This window comes from Sitophilus oryzae, unplaced genomic scaffold (genome assembly GCF_002938485.1).
Source record: "Sitophilus oryzae breed Bouriz unplaced genomic scaffold, Soryzae_2.0 scaffold_682_pilon_pilon, whole genome shotgun sequence".
NCBI lineage: Eukaryota > Metazoa > Arthropoda > Insecta > Coleoptera > Curculionidae > Sitophilus > Sitophilus oryzae.
This window is the reverse complement of record NW_022147287.1, coordinates 663328-687697: the sequence shown is the minus strand read 5'-3', so window position 1 is coordinate 687697 and position 24370 is coordinate 663328. Positions and strand designations below refer to the sequence as shown.

The 24370-nt window shown below is 30.8% G+C and overlaps 2 long non-coding RNA genes across 2 annotated transcripts; both read right to left on the bottom strand.

Moving 5' to 3' along the window:
* Positions 1-4337: 4337 nt before the first annotated feature.
* On the bottom strand, positions 4338-6863 carry LOC115888069. Its single transcript, XR_004051198.1, has 3 exons — positions 6277-6863; positions 6073-6155; positions 4338-4597 (listed from the first exon to the last, which is right to left on the bottom strand). It is a non-coding gene; the product is annotated as an uncharacterized LOC115888069 (long non-coding RNA).
* A 4638-nt stretch (positions 6864-11501) lies between these two features.
* LOC115888086 lies at positions 11502-12513 on the bottom strand. Its single transcript, XR_004051204.1, has 3 exons — positions 12433-12513; positions 12125-12362; positions 11502-12054 (listed from the first exon to the last, which is right to left on the bottom strand). It is a non-coding gene; the product is annotated as an uncharacterized LOC115888086 (long non-coding RNA).
* Positions 12514-24370: the final 11857 nt, after the last annotated feature.

The following is a 24370-nucleotide window of genomic DNA, read 5'->3' as shown; positions in this document are numbered from 1 at the left end:
TATTTTTAGCATTAAAATATACAGCACTTATAGTAACATTTACCCCCAAAATTTAATTCAAATCACTAGAAGTACTTGAAAGAAAATTATAAGAAATCGAAAAAATATTAAAACTTAACACCCTGTACCTACAAAACAAAGCAGAATCGGGCCTATGTTGATATGAAAAATAAATCTTATTTTTACGTAAGGAATCTCCCCAAGACAAATGGCATATGTTTTTTGAAACACCCTGTATAGATGTAGCGCGTGTCCCACGTTTACGGTGTTTGAATGGTATAAACTATTTTATCAAAGTCGAGTTTGGCAGCTTCCTAGCGTCCAAGTAAGCTGGAAGCCAAACCTACTTACATTGATGTTAAAAAGCCTTCCAAATCGACTTTGATGAAACAGTCAATACTATACAAGCAGCGTACAAGTAAGACTCGCTCAGCATTATTCTAAGCACATGTATAAATGGCAGCATCCATGCATCCAAGTGTACTTGGTCCAAGTACACTTTGACCGTGTCATCCCGCCTTAAATGAGAAAGATAGAAAAAATACAGGGTGTCCCAGAAATAGGTGCAAGTATTTTAAGGGGTGGTAGATCTCGATAAAAGAAACATATTTCCTGTTTATCATTTTTCAAATAAGTCCAAAATAACGGTGTTATTTTACCTTGAAAATTTCCAAAAGAAATGATTTTTTGCTAAAATTCTGAGAACCACTAGATCTTTTCCAGATTTTCTTTCTTGTAAATTTCATCTAATACCTATGTTGCCATATTATCAAGAAATTGTTTTTTAACTAAAAACTAAAAAAATTCCAAAATATTTGGAATTTTAAAAAATATTTTTGCGCTAATAAAGTGAAAAAATATTAAGATTTTAACACCCTGTAGCTACGAAACAGAGCAGAATCGGACCTATGTTGATATGAAAAATAAATCTTATTTTACGTGATGAATCTTCTCAGGAGAGATGGCACATGTTTTTGAAACACCCTATATATTGTATTAAACTTACCTCTTCATTCTTATGTGCTCCTAATTGAAATCGGCGATTTTTGACCCGGTTTAAAAATTTTCGTTTAATTTTTGTTAAAAGCTGAATTTTCTCGGATTTTTATAAGGAGTAGGTACATAAGAGCGAAGAGGTAATGATAGATATTATTTATACAGGGTTGTTCACCACATACGACACGGAGTATTGTAGCTAAACGATTAGATTTTTACAAATTTTAAGTTTTGGGTTCGTTGAAGGACTATTAGAGCTACAATTTAAAAATATTTTTACAAGATACAGAGTGTCCCAAATAAATAAAAAAATATTAAAGTTGTATTTTTTTAAATGGAACACCCTGTATATTATTACATTTTTAGTTTCTACGATTAAAATAAAGGTAAATTTGATTAAGGTTTATTATACTTAAACCTTACCGTTTTTGAAATATTTTCAATTTTGTGAAATTGCAGTAAAAATTTTAAAGCTTCATTTCTCCAAGGGTATCAATGTTTTAATACTAAATATTTAATGAAGTTTATTTATTGATCAGTTATTGTGTTGCAATAATAAAATAATACTACCTTATACAGAGTGTCTAAAAATTTATTTTAAATAATTATTAGCTTAAACGGCAATAACTTCTTTAATTTAAATGGAATGCCCTGTATATTTTAGGAGAATCAGATGCACAATTAAATTGTCTATCAAATTGTATTATACCATTTTTTACCTATCCCTTCAAGTTTTCGTATAAAATGCATTTTCTTATAATTTAGACCTCATTTATCAATATATCAATGGAATATTGACATTTTAGATTGTTTTTAAAGCAACAAATGTACAAAATGTACAGACTAGTAATATTATCGTTTTTAGCAAAACGATAATATTACTAGCCCATTTGTATGCAAAAAGAAAACTATTTAAATCTTTATAAAAGAGTATACCATTAATTAAATATAACACCATTATTTGCGCCCATATACTAATTAATTACATACTTAATTGTGTTCGTTATTAAATTATTATAAATAAATGTGGATTTGAGTCAGAAATCAATATAATAATAAGTTATCAAATTAAAGTCTCTGTAGTTATAAATAAGCATTTATTAAAAAATGAAATATCATTTTTAAGGTGTTACTTTTTATCACACTGTCTAATGCCCATACAAAATTCAGTTTTTTAGTATTTGGAGCAATTATTATTAATCAAAGCAAACAGTCAGTTAATGTTGTTTGAATACTGGAATCATATTAACTGATCCTCTTTAACAAATATTTAAACAGTTTTTTTTTATTTTTTAATGAAATAAACGAATTATATCGACAATATTAATATTTGTACTCTTTAAAAATTTGGTACATCTTTAAAAATAATCTAAAATGTCAATAGTCCATGGGTATATGGATAAATAAGTTCTAAATTACAAGAAAATGCATTTTCTACGGAAACTTAAAGAGATAGGTAAAAAATGGTATAATATAATTTGATAGACAATTAAATTGTGCATCTCATTCTCGTAAAATATACAGGGTGTTCCATTTAAATTAAACAAGTTATTGCCGTTTGAAGATAATAATAATTTAAAATAAATTTTTAGACACTCTGTATAAGGTAGTATTATTTTTATTATTGCAACACAATAACTGATCAGTAAATAAACTTCAGTAAATATTTAGTATTAAAAACTTTGATACCCTTGGAGAAATGAAGTCTTAAAATTTTTACTGCAATTTCACAAAATTGAAAATATTTCAAAAACGGTAAGGTTTAAGTATAATAAATCTTAATCAAATTTACCTTTTATTTTAATCGTAGAAACTAAAATGTAATAATATACAGGGTGTTCCATTTAAAAAAATACAACTTTGATATTTTTTACTTATTTGGGACACTCTGTATCTTGTAAAATTATTTTTAAATTGTACCTCTAATAGTCCTTCATCGAACCCAAAACTTACAATTTGTAAAAATCTCATCGTTTACCTACAATACTCCGTGTCATATGTGGTGAACAACCCTGTATATAAAATATTGTCTATTCCAGAACAACTTATTTTTTCATAATTAAATGGGACTTTTTTTTTGTTTAGGATAAGACAGTATTTCTAATATGTATATTTTAGTTCAATAAAACTCATTTATTATTAAGTATTATTTATTTACGTATTATATTTTGTTAACAAAGAGTAATTTAAAAAGTATAATCCAAGGTGTTGATGGACATGCTGATGTCCATGTTGAAGTAAATAAATCTTTTGGCTACCCTTCTCGAAAGTCCGGATTCCTGGTTCTGTAAGAAAAATGTAAAGAAATAGTTAATTGTTTGTTCACTAACAAACTTGATTAATAACTATTGCTTCTATAACTTTAAATTTTCAGTAAATTGATAGGGTATATAAAATATTATAAGATATATGAATGAACTTTTTTGATAGTAATACAAGGAAAAACATGATTGAATGAAAATTGAATTAAAAATTGTAAACTCTTATATAGGCAACTCTAAATACATGTTAAGTGAATTTATAGTTGCCTAAAATCAAAAATTTATATTCTTGATGTATTTTTAGTTACCTATCCTATATTAAATTGTACACCAAAATATTTTATTTCAAATTATTCATTATTATTTATCTAAATATTTTACAAAATACAATACTAGGTATTTATAGGTAAAAAATACACCTTTTAGTAAAATGTACCTAAAATTATTTAGTTTCCTCTTCACTGATGAATTTCATTCTCAATCTGCTGATGAATGTTGTTTGAAATTTAAGTAAGGCTCAAAATTAAACCTTCACCATATTGTCAAGATTTTATTTTGTCATTACTTAAGGAAACAAGAAATTACAGTAAATTAAGAAAAGAATAATCATAAATATACCAATATCATATATATTATATATATATATATATATATATATATATATATATATATATATATATATATATATATATATATATATATATATATATATATATATATATATATATATATATCATATATATATCAATATATATATATAATATATATCAATATACCAAGTACAGGATATTAAATACCTGAAATATATTTGTACGATATAAACCACCATCTCTCTTCTAAAGAGTAAAAAATAAAAGATAAAGCTTATTTTAATTCTGTCAGCATTCTTCGATAAAATATATGCCTACAATGGCTATTAATCCACTAACTTGATATTTTTAATAAATTATGATATAAACATTATAATCTTAAACTAGGTAAAATGTTACCTATATCTCATTGACCTGTATTGTGCTGTAAGACTCATCTTCTTCTTCATGTCCCATTGGCTAAACAAAAAGCACATTGAGATCATCTGTTCCATCTTCTAATCGTGCCAATGTAAGTGTGTTGTCCTCAGCTCGGCGAAACAATGTTCTCGCATCCAAAACTCCATACCAATCCCTGGTAGTACGCGTCCATAAGTGATGTTTCCTTCCATGTCCTCTATGACCTTCACTCTTTTCCTGGAGTATCAATCTCGGGCCATAGATTAAAACATATTGGATAAGAAATAGGTACTCTGTTACCTATTTACCAAGCTTTGTCACTGTCAATGTACATTTCCAGAAAAAAATGATCTAAAATGAAAAGAAAGATATCAATAAATAATATATTAGAGAAACCAGAGAGTTTAGGAGATACAAGATAAGATAACCCAAGCATCATTTGGACGTCGGGACAACGTTGTGTCACGCGACTAAACGTCGGGGCGCAACGTCGGCACGACCTCGTGCCAACCCTAGTCTGCACTAGTTTGGAGAATAATTTTTGGGTCGAAACGACGTTGGATACCGACGTTGGCTAGAAGCCTAATTTAGTACAAACTGCAACGTTGTTTAAAATCCTAATTCACAGAAATACAAAACTAATGTGGCGTCTAAGTCGCGTTTTATCCTAAATTGGGATAATTATAGTAAAAATATTATTTTTATGATTTAGTTAGAGACATATGTCAGATGGTAGTGAAAGACAACAAAACAAAAGTATTTAAGCGTGGAGGATGTTTGAAGATCATAATTATTGAAACACTTTAACCGACTCTGTAACTCGTTACCCAAGGCAAAAAAGTTAAACGCAAACAACTTTATTGATAAATATATTGTTTCTACTTTGAAAAATACTAATGGGCCTTAAAATTAAAGAAGTTTTAAAAATTTTCTTGAATTTTTTTTAGTAAAATGAGAATAATTTATTCGCAGTCGAAAAAATTGTTTTTTAGGGTCAAATATTTCAAGTTAATGTATTCAAAAAGCAGGAATTGCTATTTTAGGAACGAAACATTTTCTTATTTAACAACATGGCGGCTTTCACTTTGTTGTTTTGGAGATTAAGATGGAGTAGTTCGAGTAGTCGCATACTGGACTAATAAAGTCGCAGTTCGGCCTTAACAGGTAGTATACTAGTCGCAAGATTGCCTAATTTAGTCATCCTAGAGTCTAGCTTGTGCCGCCCTCTATAATCTAAATAAACGAGGGAGTGGATAAACTATCGGTAAATATGTCGATGTCTATTTAAATTTAGTTTTATATGTACCTTTCTTATGTCCCATTTTAATTAAGTTTTTTTTTATAAAAACAAAAACAGCACTGAACTGTCTGACTGAACAGAACAATGAAGTGAAAATTTAAGATTTAAGGTTATGGTTCAATACAGTTGCAAAAAGGTAGTGACTCGACGTCCTACCAACGTAAGAATAAGGAAATCGTAACAACGTTGGAATTAGTAAAACAGACGACGTTTGCATAACGTTGGAATAGGTCCTGAAACTGACGTCGGAAAACTCTATATTGTCCAACGTTGTAACTACGTTGTCCGAATCACCCAAAGATCACTTAAGCAAAAAAGGTTACAAGACAACGTTTATTCGACGTCGCAGAAGCTTTTACTTTGCTGTAGTACTAGTCCAACGTCGGCACAACGTTATAAAAACGTTTAAATTTATTTTAATACCCAAGGTAGGGAGCTAACTATTTCTTGTAACTAATCCAACGTTGTGTTTAGTAAACATGTGGTCACAAGTCGTGAAAATGCTACTTGGGAAGGAAATGCTTACCTATTTTTTTGTCAGTCCAACGCTTCACAACTGCCTCCCATCTTCAAATTCTTGCAAGAAGTAACATCCAACATAGTTTTAACCTGAGATATTAAATAAACATTAGTTTTTTGAAGAGTTTAATAATATACTCATATAAAATCTTAAGAAAAGGTAACAATAAGAAGTTAAAAAATAATATAAAGTAATAATTGTTGTTCTCACCGTAACGAGTAGCTATTTCAAAAACCAAAATAATTTGGCAGCTGCTACTAATATCTTAAAATTTTATCTTCTACTCCTATCCATGCCTATATATTTATTTCTTTCTTCCATTTTCCAAGATTTTCTTGACTTTATGGTGAAGGAAGAGATTTCCGATAAATATTCCCTAGAAGTTTGATACAAAAAAGAAAAAAAGTATTAGTATTGATATAATGACTATAAAAATACAAATATAATTTTAAACTAGAATTTTGTCTTATAATAATAAATATTATGGTTTACCAAAATAACTCACTAATTTGCCACATATTTATACGTGTTTTTTTTCATAAAATAATTTCTTACTTGGACATCCAATATATTTTATTTGTACACTTCTATTTCGATGCAATTGATTTTATCTAAAAAATAAAAAAAAACATATTGAAAAATCTAGAAAATTATGAAGCAGTAAGAAGATACTTTCTTACCTGTAGTCATCATCATTTTCAGCTTGTTCAACAAACACTATGGTGAAGCCTCCGTCACATATTTAGATAATCTCTTTGTAGTTGGTCCCATTGGTGTCTATTGTTGGCTATGCGAGCTCAAGTTATGAGCTAATTTGCTAATATCATATATCTTCTAGGTCTCTTAGTTCCTTGTTGGTAACATGCTGTAATTTTTTCTGGCCCATCGGTAGTCCGTCCTTCTTACCAGGTATTCTGCCTATTGCCACTTGAGAGATTTGATTTTTGAGGGTCTTTTGTCGTATCCACTCTATTCTTTTATGACCTCTCTTGGATATTCCCAGCATATTTCGTTCCATCGAACAAAGTGCGACCTGCTGTTTCGTTATGATGTACGTTTTAAGTGTCCAGGTTTTGCCTGCCTAGGTCATGACTGGTAGTACACATTGGTCGAATGTTTTCTTCTTTAGATAAAGTGGCATTCTGGATTTGAATATGATCGAGTTTCTTCCATAAGTACTCCATGCTAACATACTTCTTCTGTTGATTTCTGGTGGTAGAGATCCCGAGCTCTGTATTAGTTGTCCCAAATATATTTAATGTTCTAATATTTCTACTGTTGTGCTATTTATTAGAAAAAAAATTTCTTTCTACTGTTGTGCTATTTATTAGAAAAAAATTTTCTGTCTACTAGTTCGTTGTACATTACTTTAGTTTTTTCTTGTAGAAGATACATTAATTTTGAGACCTACATCACTGCTGGCTGTATTTAGTGCGTTATTTTGGGCTTGTAGTTCTTCAGGACTATTGGCAATTAGGACTATGTCATCAGCGAATCTTAGATTGTTAAGATATTTCCCATCTATTTTTAAACCTTTATTGGTCCAGTCCAGTTGACGGAAGATTTCTTCTAGTGTTGCTGTAAACAGGCTTTGGGGATATCGCGTCTTCCTGTCTTACCTGTAGTATATATCACTATATTTTTTACACTCAATATTTTTTGTCACACTCAAAATCTGTCTGATATCTTCACAGCACTCCAACACTACCATCCCAAAAACACCACATATAGCGCCCTGAAAAAAAGGATATGCAACAACCAACCTAACCTAACCACAACACCTACAGTGCAGCTCCTACAGAGAACGTTAGTTAATGATGACCTCAAAAAGTCCTAAAAATTTCTACTGCACTACTAAAAAACTCGATTCCTTTTTTCTAGGCCCTAGAATCATACCTGAACTTGAATTGAAAATACGAAAATAAGTTTACAACATTTAGACTATTTGTATTGAAAATTTAGTTATTGAAATGCTTAGATATTGGCATGCCTTTACTCTAAAGTAGTAATAAGTAAAAGAAAGTGAGTTAAAAAATTCGGAAGTTATAGAGAGTTACCTACACCTAAACGGTTAATTTAAGAAAATAAAAATATCTGTTAGACATTCTGTAGATTTCAATTTTACTAAGAATGATATTAATTATAGTTAATAAAAGTTTTTTTTTAAATAGTTAAAACAGAGGGAATCTAATTCCAAATAACGTTAAAAAGAAAACACTAAAACAATAAAAGACTTGGAATCCTCATTATCTTAGCACTCTCGATTCAACATTACAGAGATTAGAATAGGATGATTATTCTATTAAATTTTGTTTAAAATTACAGAAAATACCCCAAGCAGCATTTGGACGTCGGGACAACGTTGTGTCACGCGACCAAACGTCGGGGCGCAACGTCGGCACAACCTCGTGCCAACCCTAGTCTGCACTAGTTTGGAGAATAATTTTTGGGTCGAAACGACGTTGGATACCGACGTTGGCAAGAAGCGTAATTTAGTACAAACTGCAACGTTGTTTAAAATCCTAATTCACAGAAATACAAAACTAATATGGCGTCTAAGTCGTGTTTTATCCTAAGTTGGGATAATTATAGTAAAAATATTATTTTTATGATTTAGTTAGAGACATATGTCAGATGGCAGTGAAGGAAAACAAAACAAAAGTATTTAAGTGTGGAGGATGTTTGAAGATCATAATTATTGAAACACTTTAACCGACTCTGTAACTCGTTACCCAAGGCAAAAAAGTTAAACGCAAACAACTTTATTGATAAATGTATTGTTTCTACTTTGAAAAATACTAATGGGCCTTAAAATTAAAGAAGTTTCAAAAATTTTCTTGAATTTTTTTTTAGTAAAATGAGAATAATTTATTCGCAGTCGAAAAAATTGTTTCCGCGTGTTTTTTAGGGTCAAATATTTCAAGTTAATGTATTCAAAAAGCAGGAATTGCTATTTTAGGAACGAAACATTTTCTTATTTAACAACATGGCGGCTTTCACTTTGTTGTTTTGGAGATTAAGATGGAGTAGTTCGAGTAGTCGCACACTGGACTAATAAAGTCGCAGTTCGGCCTTAACAGGTAGTATACTAGTCGCAAGATTGCCTAATTTAGTCATCCTAGAGTTTAGCTTGTGCCGCCCTCTATAATCTAAATAAAGGAGGGAGTGGATAAACTATCGGTAATATATGTCGATGTATATTTAAATTTAGTTTTATATGTACCTTTCTTATGTCCCATTTTAATTAAGTTTTTTTAATAAAAACAAAAACAGCACTGAACTGTCTGACTGAATGAAGTGAAAATTTAAGATTTAAGGTTATGGTTCAATACAGTTGCAAAAAGGTAGTGACTCGACGTCCTACCAACGTAAGAACAAGGAAATCTAAACAACGTTGGAATTAGTAAAACAGACGACGTTTGCATAACGTTGGAATAGGTCCTGAAACTGATGTCGGAAAACTATATATTGTCCAACGTTGTAACTACGTTGTCAGAATCACCTAAAGATCACTTAAGCAAAAAAGGTTACAAGACAACGTTTATTCGACGTCGCAGAAGCTTCTACTTTGCTGTAGTACTAGTCCAACGTCGGCACAACGTTATAAAAACGTTTAAATTTATTTTAATACCCAAGGTAGGGAGCTAACTATTTTTTGTAACTAATCCAACGTTGTGTTTAGTAAACATGTGGTCGCAAGTCGTGAAAATGCTACTTGGGACTAATTCTAACAGTGACCTAGAAAGTCATAAAAATCTCTACTACTCAACTTAAAAAACTGGATTCCTCTTTTCTGGGGCCTAGAATTATATCTGAATTTGAATTGGAAATATAAAAATGAATTTAGAAAATTTAGGCTATTTGTTACATTTAGTTATCAAAATGATAGATGCGTTTACTCTAAAATAGTAATAATTAAATAAAAGTGAGTTAAAAAAATTAAGAAGTTAAAGAAAATTGCCTACACCTACATGTTTAAGAAAATCAAAATAACTGTTAGGGATTTTCTAGATTTTAATTTGACTGACATAATATGAATTAGATAATACGAACAGAGCTATAAGAACATCAAATACATTCTTAAGAAAAACCGATAGACATAACAACCCAATAAGCAGACCGATAGACATAACAACCCAATGGACCTCTGCTGCTTTCGAGAGGAAAGCATGTTCTTTGCTTATGTGAGGAGCCTCCACAGAGGACGTTAGCCCCTGCGGAAGTCAACCCAACGTGCTTCTGTGAGGACGCTCATACAGGAGACTTTAGCCCCGGTAGAGGTCGACTCGACACTGCTTCGCTTCTGTGAGGGGCCCCACAGGTGACTTTAGCTCCTGCAGGACCGCGCTCACGCCATCTCCGGGAAAATAAACGAACAACCAAATAAACCAGGAAAAATTTAAAAAAACTTACGTTTTTTGCCGAGCACTCCCCACGATGTGCATCCCTTGTACAAAAAATATACGCTCACTAACCTGAAACAATAGAAAAAATACGTTAGTTGAAAATAATAAAAAAAGAAATATAATCTTATAACATACCTGATTTTATCTCGTTCCATGCTCTCCATCCTACTGTCCTTTTCCAGAAAATCTTCGTTCCAGACCTGCACCAATCGTCGAGCCTCCTCAGAAACAGCCTTAAGGACAAGAGTACCTTAAGGCAACAGTTAGTGAAGAAGGTACTACGACTGAGACTTTGCACCTCGGACATCTCAAGGCCACAAAAAATATAGATTTTCTACTATAGGTAACAAGAAAGATTTCAGGTGTATTTAATGAGATAAATCTGTATAGAGAACTCTAGAGATTGAATAATAATAAATGAGGAAAATATGAGTTAATTTTATTTTCAACGAGAATTTACTCGAAAATACAATTAATGATGTGCAAAATGCATTATTTTAAAATTATCAAAATTAAGTATAAATTATCAAATTAAACGTACAAGTTTATTAAGAAACGTGATACCTCATGATACCTTTATATGGAAATGCAATTAGAGAATAATCAAAAAAATAGTAAAATGATGATAGAAAAAATAAGATTTAATCCTATGACAATGCCCAGCAGAAAACTATTACAGAGACCGGAATAGAGTGGTTATTGTTTGAAATTTAGTTTAAAATTGCAGAAAATAAAAATTATGTCCTCTAGAATTTTTTGAAAAGAACCTAATCCCAAAGAACGCTAAAAAGAGAACACTAAAAAATGGAAGACTTGGAATCTCCATTGCCTTAGCACTCTCGATTCAACATTATAGAGACTAGAATAGAGTGAATAAATTTAGTTTAAAATTACAGAAAATAAAAATTATGTCCTCTAGAATTTTTTGAAAAGAACCTAATCCCAAATAACGTTAAAAAGAGAACACTAAAACAATGGAAGACTTGGAATCTCCATTGCCTTAGCACTCTCGATTCAACATTACAGAGTCTAGAATAGAATGATTAAATTTAGTTTAAAATTACAGAAAATAAAAATGATATCCTTTAGGATTTTTAGAAAGATTCTAATCCCAAATAACACTAAACAGAAAACACCAAAATAAGAAAGGCTGTGAACCTCAATTACCTTAGCACTCCCCATTCAACACTACCGAGACTAGATAAAAATATAAGAAATAATAATTTTTGTTATAAAAATACTTGAAAAAAAGAATATGGTTAATTGAAGATCCGATTTCCTGGCACACATTTTTTTTAATAATAAATGAAACATAACAGTGTAAAAGTCAAATTGGGTTTAAATTATTTTGAGAAATAGACACCTCGAAAAAAATTAGAGATATTTCTTGTGATTTTTACAAACGACAAGAAATACAAAGGATTATATATGATTCGAATCAAAGAAAATACGAACGCAAATAAAAAGTGTGACCTTAAAATGTTGTGAAAAGCCTTAGAACAGCCCCAGAACCACGAACCGACGCGACCGTTTTAATTATGCTTCAGAAATGTTTCTTCTACATGTCCTCTTCATCTGCATACTGAAACAACGATAAAAAGAAGATCAGTAAAGATGTCCGCGTCCAGAAAGTCCAAATAAATTCAACTCACCTCCATTCCACATCCTTTTACCGGCGATTCCTGCTACACGGCGTAAAAAGCAGTGTCATCACACCACGGGAGCAGAAGGACGCCCCTGGTCCCTCAGGGACTACGGACGGTCCCTGGAGAATCCCATTTAACGCGTCATCAGGATCGACAGAACCTGGAAATACTTTTTAGTAGCAGGACATCTAACACAGACCGACTAAATTCACAAACAACACGCGCTGCGTACACGATCATAGTTCTGGAAAGATAGAAATATTTTTGAATTAGATTTATGGAAAAGAACTGGACAGGCGAGTGTTCAGACTTACCTCACTAACACTGACACTAGGCTGAATATGCTGGACTACGGCCCATCCCACCATTCCGATTAGACGTCAAGAAGTATGTCCCTCCCCCTCGGTGCTGGCTGTCCATCGCAGGGTAAATTTTATATTTTGAAACGAGCTCTATCGTTTTGACATGAGATTATTAGGAAAATTAGTTTAGAAAAAATAGAGAGTTATACAAACTAGTTTAGATACAGCGATAAAGCAGAGAAAAAATTGATGGGGCAGAGCAAAATTTAAAAAAGAAATGGTCCCTTATTCCAATCTCTTACAACAGTGAAAAGAAAACCCTAAAATAACGCCAGACTGGAACCGGCACTACTTTAGCATTATCAATTCATTCATCTCAAAGACCAGTAAACTAAATAAAAATTATTATAAGTTTGATTTGAAATTATATAAAAATATAGAGAATAAAACAGTTTAAATCAGAATGAATTTACTTAATTTATACGTGAATGGGAATACTAAAACAAGAAGGCTGTTACTCTTCGATCGTAATTGTATCATCCATTCACAAGAGACCATGTAAAAAAGATTACTTTAAACAAAAATTATGTTTTTTATTATGTTTTTAAGAGAGAGAATCTATTATAATCCCATTAACGCTAAAAAGAAGACCTAAAACAAGAAAGGCTGTGAACCTCTGTTGTCGTAGCACCCTCGATCCAACATTACATAGACTAGAATAGCATCATTTTAAATTTTTAGAAAGAATATTGTCTCAAATAACATTAAACAGGAAACGATAAAATAAGAAAGGCTGTGAACTCAATTTTTATCAGAGAATCTAATCCCAAATAACGCTAAAAAGAAAACACTAAAACAGTGAAAGACTTGGAATCTCCACTGCCTTAGCACTCTCGATTCAACGTTACAGAGACTAGAATAGGATGATTAAATTTAGTTTAAAATACAGTAAGTAAGTAAGTAAAAATTATATTCTTCAGAATTTTTAGTGCGAACCTAATCCCAAACAACGCTAAAAAGAAAACACTAGAACAATGGAAGACTTGGAATCTCCATTGCCTTAGCACTCTCGATTCAACGTTAGAGACCAGACTAGCACTAAACAGTAAAATAATAAAATATATGTACCTCCATTACCTTAGCACTCTCCATTCCGCAGTACCGAGACTTGATAAAAATAAAAAACATAAATTTTTGTTATAATAATACTTAGCAAAATGAGTGGTTTATTGAAGATCCGATTTCCTGGCACATATGTCGTTAAAGTTTTAGAAAACATAGTTTTTAACAATCATAACTCCAAGAAATAGGACCTTTCTAAACCGTTTAAATGGACAGACCAAAACACTGGAGAGACCCAAAGGCACGGCGGGTGTTGTTCCAGTCAATTCGAACCTTTACGGAATCTTGGCCAAGCCTCGACCCTCCGATACCAGCTTGGTCCTCCATTCCTGAGGACATTTGTTCCTTGGAACCCTGGCCAGACCAAAAATCACCGGGCTACAGGGCGACCCAGCTCAAAAAGAATCAGATTAAGAATTTGACGGTGTCGTCGAGAAAAAACCATTCGACGACGGTTTGTATTTTTCGAGTAACGAGGCAACCCGGAAAACAAGTTTATATGCCTGCGTTTTTCAGTTTCAAGAGGAGAAGGAAAAATATAAAGACTTTCACTAGTAAAAGCTTTATATTGGTGGTTAATTAGCAAGGCGACATCGGAGGCTGAGAATAACCACATAGTTTTATGACGTTCCGATCGGACAATTTAACGTAACGTCTTCTGCCACATTCCCTCCACTCAAGGACCAGCGTTTACCTGCCCTTTCCGGTCCAAGAGTGTCAGATGAGCCCAACCCACTGCACCCCTTTACAAGCCTCCTAGTCCTCTAATTGAGCTGAGCCCCACTCCCCAGACACCCTTTACGTTTAGGACAACAACCCGGCCCCATGGGATAGCCTGCATAGCATGTTATAAGCTTACGCCCGGTAATGGAGCGGTCGAATAACATACCCACTGGCAGACTACAACGCAACGAGCACCTGGGAACCCCGGCCTGCTACCGGGGCTGTAATAATATGAGAACGAATCCAGGGCGAAACAGTCCCAGGCCTCCGAGACTGGCCCCTCGCGACAGTCCCCACAGCCCACAGATTGCATCGCAACCACCCCGCAACGCTGCTTTTTTGTGTCTATCGATTTTAGAAAATACGAGCACTAAAAAGTACTCGTATTTATTATAGTAAAATACTAGCACTAAAAAGTACCGGTATTTATTAGATACTTCATGTGAAAGGTTCTTTTAAAGTGACATTTATTTAATTTAATAATTATACTTTCAAAGAGATGAAAATCTCTGTTTTCATGGATAGAAGGCTATAAACATTTCTTATAGAGTTTTATTTGCGTTAGAGAAAAAGAGTGACACTTGTGATATTGAACCCAGACTATGTAAAACGACGGATTAATCTAACACGAACTCAGCGGTCATGTCTTTAGAGCCTGATAGTAGAGACATTAAACCGCACGCTTACTAGCTGGGAGCGTTGATGGATTTTCACGTGATAGCATTCCATGAACCGTCTGCATGGGTAAAGTAAGTGTAGTTTGGTAATTACAATTGTGTGTCCCCATTCGATTGCGATCTGAAAAAAGAAAAAAGAAAAAAAAATTACAAAAAGACCCCAAACAACCCTCTGGCTTTTAATAATATATAGTCTTCAATAATAATCAACGACTAAAGTTATTGAAAGTTAAAATAAAAAATATATGTAAAACTAAAAATGTAAAATAAATATACAAGGTATCTCAGTATTCGCGCTTCAATAAAACACCTCAGTTATACAGGGCGGTAAAGAGTGTAGGTCTTATTAACTTTTAACTACTCTATGTGACAGAGAAAAAATGTTTATAGAGAAAAAAGTTTCCAAATTCACTGATATCACACTGATATATACATTAGAAAAATATTTATTTACAAATTGGTTGTAGAAAAAAAATATAGTAAAATATTATAAGTTAAGTAGCCGCGTGAATCCCTTGTATACTGTATACAACCAAATAATTATTCTCAATTTAGAAAAATGTGATTTGACTATAAAAAAAAATAACTTTTCATAGTGTGAGCTGTTTTTGAAAAAGTGAGTGAATAATATTGTAAATTTGGTTGAGAAGGTTGAGACCCTATTCACCTATGAGTTCCAACAAAATTTTAAAACAAGAAATTAAAAAAATTATTTAATTAAAAATAATAATTTCAAAAATAAATATAGATATAAGTAAGCCAAAAAGAACGAAGTACAAAAAATTTACAATTACAATAAAGTAGCACTATTTTAAAAAATCCAATGAAATTATATCATTGAAATCAACTAATATTTTTTTCTTAAAAATGTATAGACAGATATTATAAAAAAATATATATACACATATTTCTGTAGAGATTAGTAGTGAATACGAAAAATTAATAAAACACCAGTAAAATATTTCAAAACCTTCGTGTGATCTGTTTTTGAAAAAGGGAGTGAATAATATCTGTTATCTGTTGTGATTTTGGTTCACCCTATATACCTATGATCCTATGAACGCTAATAAAAATTGTTACCAAGAAATTTAAATAACTATTTAATAAAAAATTATTTAAAAAATATATTATGTAGATATCATCCTATATCATTAAGAAATAGTATAATAAAAATAAAATTACAATAAAGTAGCCTTGGAAAGTCGCATTATTTTAGGAAAATCTAATGAAATTATATCACTGAAAACAGCTAATAGTTTTTCTTAAAAATTTCTATATCAAATGACCAAAAAAGAAAACAAAAATATTTAAAATATATTTCTGTAGAAATTAGTATCTAATGGACGAAGAAATAGTAAAATATCATTAAATATTTGAAAATCTTAATGTGTCTGTTTTTGAAAGAGTGGGTGAATAATATTATAATTTTGGTTCACCCTATATACATATCTATAGGTACTAAAAAAATTGTTAGGTACCAAGTAATTTCAATAGCTATTTAATAAAAAAAGTATTTAACAAAAATAAATATAGATAGATAAAACAGATAAAAGTCATAGAGACAGAGTGTAACAGAGTATAAATAAAATATTACAATAAAGTACCATTATTAAAAAAAAAACAGCTGATAATATCCTTTAAAAATTTCTTCGCAAATATTCAAAAGAGAAAATAAAAATATATACATATTTCTGTAGAGATTAGTAAAGTGGGTGAAAAGTTAATAAAATATTATTAAACTATTTGAAAATCTTGCCAGAAGCAACAAAAACATATTATAGTTTATCAACCCCAAGCACATAGTATCTAAGAAATAAATAAAATAAATGAATTAGCAAGCAAAATTTATTAGCTTCAGAAAAACTATCAAAAACAATAAACTACCTATGCATATTAATTTTCTAAATGTTATTTTGTTTAAATGAATCTTTTGTAAAAAACATCTAATCTAATACATCCAACAAGCGCTTTTATAAAATGAATGCAAATATATTTAGAAAAAAATAATCAAAAAATGCACAATAATTAATAACATAGACTATAGATAAATATTTCACAAACTTAAAAAAATCAAGGAACCAGTAGGTATATTTTTTAAGGTTTAGACCAGTTTCAAGAAAAAAAATCAGCTGATTATCAATATAAATTTCACTAGTTAGTTATTCTACATTAAATATTTCACTAATTAAAGCAGCTACAAACTACAAGCAGATGCAATTCTGTGTTTTACAGCTTTCTAAACTTTATTTAGATTATTTTATAAAAGATGTAATACATAAGTGTATTCCCCTATTATATAATATCTATAAGAAAAACCATATCAAAAGCACTACCATTAGAAATATTCTTCAGAAAATTGAGGTGATTATTATATATTCACTTCTTTCTAAAATTAATTAGGCTTTTATTTCTAAAATACTATATACATCAAAAGGTATCTAAGTCTAAAAATTATTTATTTTAATACATACATACATAGATAGGTGTACAGGATACAACCATAAAAACATCAAATTTAGAAAACTATCAATACACAACAAATTAAATCTTTTTATAGCAAGCAGAAATTATAAAAAAAGCAAAAATTTTATACACTGCCCGATAATATTTCGACCAATCTGAAAAGAAATGACGTTACATTCAGCCAGAGGGTCCGATTTGTCGAAAAATATCAGGAAATTCATAGGAAAATGGTCGTACTTACCATCTCTCGAGTCCAGCTGGGCCCTACCCGCGATTGTACCGTGATACCGAGCAAAATGTGTAATGGCGCACATTCACTCCCGGAGTGCAGCACGTCTGGATACAGCGCCCGAGCTCAGGTACGACCTGAGCTATATGACGTGTCCAGACCCATACCGATCCTTAGTCCATTCCATCCATTCCATCCAAAGGCAGCCTGGTTTCTTTGAGACTTGAAGATCTGTTGCTGTGTTGATATTCATCATCTCCTTCTTCACTGGCAGCGTGGTCCTTGGATATCCGTAACCCTGGATAATTTGTGGCATAATCTGAAATAAGACAAAATATCTTTTAGTTACATCGATACCCGATCCACTCACATTTTTTTCATCCACTCTATAGAAATTAAAATATTTTCCTGAAATACATCACATCACATACTTTTTGCTTTAGGTTTAAAATTAAACGAAATTCACAAGTCTTTTATTCTAGGAGCTTCAGATGTCCGATGCATTATTGCCGGACCCTGTACAAGCCAAGAACCTCTAAAAAAATAAAAACCTAAGCAAAAAGTCTCTAAGAAATAAATAAAATTAGTGATCAAAGAAAATTTACTAGCTTCAGAAAAACTATCAATAACCAGTCAATTATGCAACCTACAATATTAAGTACTAATTATTACCTTATATCAGAGCCTTATATTAAGTTTCTAAATGTTATTTAATATAAATACAGGCAGATTTAATTTTTCTGTGTTTTACAGAGGTTCCTAAATTCTATTTAGATTATTTTATAAAATATTTATAAGTATTCTTCTATTATATAATAACTTTAAGAAAAACTATATCAAATATATGGCCTACGATTATTAGAAATATTCTTCAGAAAATTGATTGACTATGCACTTATATAAGGTTTTAATTTCTAAAATAATATACATTCATCAAACTATTTAAGTCTGAAAATGATTTATTTTAATACAGTACAACGTGGTACAACCATAAAAAAGAACTATTTATAGCAACAGAAAGTATAAAAAAGGAAACAGAAAGAAACGGAAAGTTTAACAAAATAAAGGTGGCTATAACTTTTTTGTTGATCTTGCGCTCTACCTGCTTCTACCGGTCGACTTTAGATGGTCGGATTTTTCGAAAAATATCGGGAAATTCGTAGGAAAATGGTCGAACTTACCCTCTCTAAAAGTCCAGCTATGCACTACACATGATGTCCGAGCACAATATACAAAGAAAAGGCACTTTTCTTTAAAAATTCTGGAGAGGCAACCGACAAAGATTTTACGTCGTCAACGGTCTGTCTAGAAATGCTAGAAATGACGAAAATCGACCAATAACATTTGAGTTTTGGCGCTGTTTCAGATTTTTGAAGCTAGAGGGAGCGCCAACTCGAGCGTTTTTCTTCTGTTTTACCGATGAAAAATTATGTAATTTTATGACCTAAATTTCAAGTTTAAATGAAAATTTAGCAATATAACACTACATTGGAGACAAAACTACTACCAGGGAAATGTAGCTACGTGTTTTCCGAATAAAATGATACCAAACAATAAACGAATAAAGCTAAATTTTCAAAGATATCGCGTTTTAATTACCCCAATGTCCCTGTTTTGTTAATATGATAAAAAATAGATTTTTACTTTAAAAAATATTTTGAAGCTTTAAAATAGTTAAGGAACTAAAGATTATCATTAAATATAGTTAATTAAGCAGTTTCAGACCTATTAAACCCATCTAAATTAAAATAAAATTCAAAATAAATATGGTGGCGGTTCGGTAGCCTTCGGAATCTTCAATTAATATAACTTTGTTGTTCGATATTTTCCGAAATAATGTAATATTTAGTTAAATAGAGACTTATTACATCTATAAATTATAAGACAAGGCAGTAATGCCCCTATTTATAACTTCTACAAGACATTTTCTTAGTCAATGTAATGGCTAAGATTTTTTGCTTTTATTTCACCAGTTTTGTTTTGAGATCAATAAAAACATCATTTAACATGATTCTGTGCTGTACAAATTATGTATTTGTAGTTTTTTTAAGTATAAAAAAGGAAACAGAAAGAAATGGAAAGTTTAACAAAATAAAGGTGGCTTTAACTTTTTTTGTTGATCTTGCGCTTCTACCGGCCGCCTTTAGATGGTCGGATTTTCCGAAAAATATCGGGAAATTCATAGAAAAAAGGTCGAACTTACCGTCTCTAACAGTCCAGCTATGCACTACACATGATTTCCGAGCACAATATAGAAAGAAAAGGCACTTTTCCTTAAAAATTCTGGAAAGGCAACAGACACAGATTTTACGTCGTCAACGGCCTATCTAGAAATGAAAATCGACCAATAACATTTGAGTTTTGGCGCTCTTTCAGATTTTTGAAGCTAGAGGGAGCGCCAACTCGAGCGTTTTTTCTTCTGTTTTACCGATGAATAATTATGTAATTTTATGACCTAAATTTCAAGTTTAAATGAAAATTTAGCAATATAACGCTACATTGGGGACAAAACTACTAACAGGGAAATGTAGCTACGTGTTTTTCGAATAAAATTACACCAAACAATAAATGAATAAAGCAAAATTCACAAAGATATCGCATTTTAATTACACTAATATCTCTAATTGTTAATATCATAAAAAATAGATTTTTACTTTAAAAAAGATTTTGAAGCTTTAAAATAGTTAAGGAACTAAAGATTATCATTAAATATAGTTAATTAAGCAGTTTCAGACCTATTAAACCCATGTAAATTAAAATAAAATTCAAAATAAATATGGTGGCGGTTCGGTAGCCTTCGGAATCTTCAATTAATATAACTTTGTTGTTCGATATTTTCCGAAATAATGTAATATTTAGTTAAATAGAGACTTATTACATCTATAAATTATAAAACAAGGCAGTAATGCCCCTATTTATAACTTCTACAAGACATTTTCTTAGTCAATGTAATGGCTAAGATTTTTTGCTTTTATTTCACCAGTTTTGCTTTGAGATCAATAAAAACATCATTTAACATGATTCTGTGCTGTACAAATTATGTATTTGTAGTTTTTTAAGTACAAAAAAGGAAACAGAAAGAAACGGAAAGTTTAACAAAATAAAGGTGGCTTTAACTTTTTTTGTTGATCTTGCGCTTCTACCGGCCGCCTTTAGATGGTCGGATTTTTCGAAAAATTTCGGGAAATTCATAGAAAAAAGGTCGAACTTACCGTCTCTAACAGTCCAGCTATGCACTACACATTATTTCCGAGCACAATATACAAAGAAAAGGCACTTTTCCTTAAAAATTCTAGAAAGGCAACAGACACAGATTTTACGTCGTCAACGGCCTATCTAGAAATGACGAAAATCGACCAATAACATTTGAGTTTTGGCGCTCTTTCAGATTTTTGAAGCTAGAGGGAGCGCCAACTCGAGCGTCTTTCTTCTGTTTTACCGATGAATAATTATGAAATTTTATGACCTAAATTTCAAGTTTAAATCAAAATTTAGCAATATAACGCTACATTGGGGACAAAACTACTAACAGGGAAATGTAGCTACGTGTTTTTCGAATAAAATTACACCAAACAATAAATGAATAAAGCAAAATTCACAAAGATATCGCATTTTAATTACACTAATATCTCTAATTGTTAATATCATAAAAAATAGATTTTTACTTTAAAAAAGATTTTGAAGCTTTAAAATAGTTAAGGAACTAAAGATTATCATTAAATATAGTTAATTAAGCAGTTTCAGACCTATTAAACCCATCTAAATTAAAATAAAATTCAAAATAAATATGGTGGCGGTTCGGTAGCCTTCGGAATCTTCAATTAATATAACTTTGTTGTTCGATATTTTCCGAAATAATGTAATATTTAGTTAAATAGAGACTTATTACATCTATAAATTATAAAACAAGGCAGTAATGCCCCTATTTATAACTTCTACAAGACATTTTCTTAGTCAATGTAATGGCTAAGATTTTTGCTTTTATTTCACCAGTTTTGCTTTGAGATCAATAAAAACATCATTTAACATGATTCTGTGCTGTACAAATTATGTATTTGTAGTTTTTAAGTACAAAAAAGGAAACAGAAAGAAACGGAAAGTTTAACAAAATAAAGGTGGCTTTAACTTTTTTGTTGATCTTGCGCTTCTACCGGCCGCCTTTAGATGGTCGGATTTTTCGAAAAATATCGGGAAATTCATAGAAAAAAGGTCGAACTTACCGTCTCTAACAGTCCAGCTATGCACTACACATGATTTCCGAGCACAATATACAAAGAAAAGGCACTTTTCCTTAAAAATTCTGGAAAGGCAACAGACACAGATTTTACGTCGTCAACGGCCTATCTAGAAATGACGAAAATCGACCAATAACATTTGAGTTTTGGCGCTCTTTCAGATTTTTGAAGCTAGAGGGAGCACCAACTCGAGCGTTTTTCTTCTGTTTTACCGATGAATAATTATGTAATTTTATGACCTAAATTTCAAGTTTAAATGAAAATTTAGCAATATAACGCTACATTGGGGACAAAACTACTACCAGGGAAATGTAGCTACGTGTTTTTCGAATAAAATGACACCAAACAATAAACGAATAAAGCAAAATTCACAAAGATATCGCATTTTAATTACACTAATGTCTCTAATTGTTAATACCATAAAAAATAGATTTTTACCTTAAAAAAGATTTTGAAGCTTTAAAATAGTTAAGGAACTAAAGATTAACATTAAATATAGTTAATTAAGAAGTTTCAGACCTATTAAACCCATATAAATTAAAATAAAATTCGAAATAAATATGGTGGCGGTTCGGCAGCCTTCAGAATCTTCAATTAATATAACTTTGTTTGTTCGATATTTTCCGAAATAATGTAATATTTAGTTAAACAGATACTTATTACATTTATAAATTATAAAACAAGGCAGTAATACCCCTATTTATAACTTCTACAAGACATTTTCTTAGTCAATGTAATGGCCAAGATTTTTTGCTTTTATTTTGCCAATTTTGCTTTGAAATCAATAACAAACCTCATTTAACATGATTCTGTGCCGTACAAATTCTGTATTTGGAGTTTTTTACCAATTTCCAAGTCCCAAAACAAGAATATGTAACTTCTACAAGATATTTACTTTTATTTCACTAATTTTGCCTTGAAATCAATTAAAAAAAAAACATTTAACAAGATTCTGCGCCCTACTAGTTATATTCTTGTAGATTTTTAACAATTTCCAACCCCCAAAACAACACAAGAGTAAACAAGAATTTGTTACCTCTTCGATTCAAAATTTGTTCGATGAAAGCTTCGAGCACTATGTATAAACAGGATGTTTTCTACATATACTTTAAAAAAAAATACAAGGTATGATTGCTCATGTATTTTTAAGAAAAAAAGCTCATATAAATATATATAATAATAGGGTCTAAAGTGCTTCCAGTCTGATTTTCAGGATGTTAAAAATCTCAAAAAAATAAAAAAAAAAATTATCTCTGAAGCTACTTTAGATATGTTCTTCAATTTTGGTATGTGGTCTCTAGGTATAAATGGGGTTGATTTTCATTAAATGGTGTTTCGTATCAATCCAAATTTGTTAAAGCCAAAATACAATCTTGACAATATGGTGAAGGTTGAATTTTGAGCGTATTTGATTTTTATAATATAAAAAATATCTACATACATATACAGGGTGTTTCAAAACAAATGCGAAGAACTTTAGAGGATGATTCCTTGTTCAAAATAAAGGGTAGTTTGCTTTATAAACGTTGGATCAAAAGTCAACCATTAGGGAGATATCGCGGTACAAAGATGGCGGAAAAATAATGTTTTTATTTTTTATCTTGAAAACAAAAAGAGATAGATTAATGAAATTTTATGGAAGCATTACTGTTATGAAAACACACTTTCTGGTAATTTTTTCACTTTTTTAAAATGAGTGGAAGGGGTTGAAATAAACTACCCCTATCATTCTTGTTAACGAAATTTAAAGAAAAATCTTATCAAACACATGCAAAAAAATTAATTTGGATAGTTTAGTTTGTTTAGAAACTTTTTTATCTCTTGTGTTTTTTTGATAAAACTCACCGATTTGAAATTAAAAAATAAAATATAAAGCATTACATGTCGGGACTAAAAATATTTTTAGATTAAGAATCTAGTGATAATAACGATAATAATAATCATCTAGATAATAACGTATTGCAGTAGAGTAATGTCAAATAAAATAATATTAGGAACATCCTAAAAAGTAACAGCGGCCGACTAGATTTTTTCCTAAAAAAAAAATACAGCAGCCCACTAGATTCTTTATCAGAAAATGTTTTTTGTCCTGGCATGTAATGCTTTACATTTTATTTTTTAATTTCAAATCGGTGAGTTTTATCAAAAAAACACAAGAGATAAAAAAGTTTCTAAACAAACTAAACTATCCAAATTAATTTTTTTTGCATGTGTTTGATAAGATTTTTCTTTAAATTTCGTTAACAAGAATGATAGGGGTAGTTTATTTCAACCCCTTCCACTCATTTTAAAAAAGTGAAAAAATTACCAGAAAGTGTGTTTTCATAACAGTAATGCTTCCATAAAATTTCATTAATCTATCTCTTTTTGTTTTCAAGATAAAAAATAAAAACATTATTTTTCCGCCATCTTTGTACCGCGATATCTCCCTAATGGTTGACTTTTGACCCAACGTTTATGAAGCAAACTACCCTTTATTTTGAACAAGGAATCACCCCCTG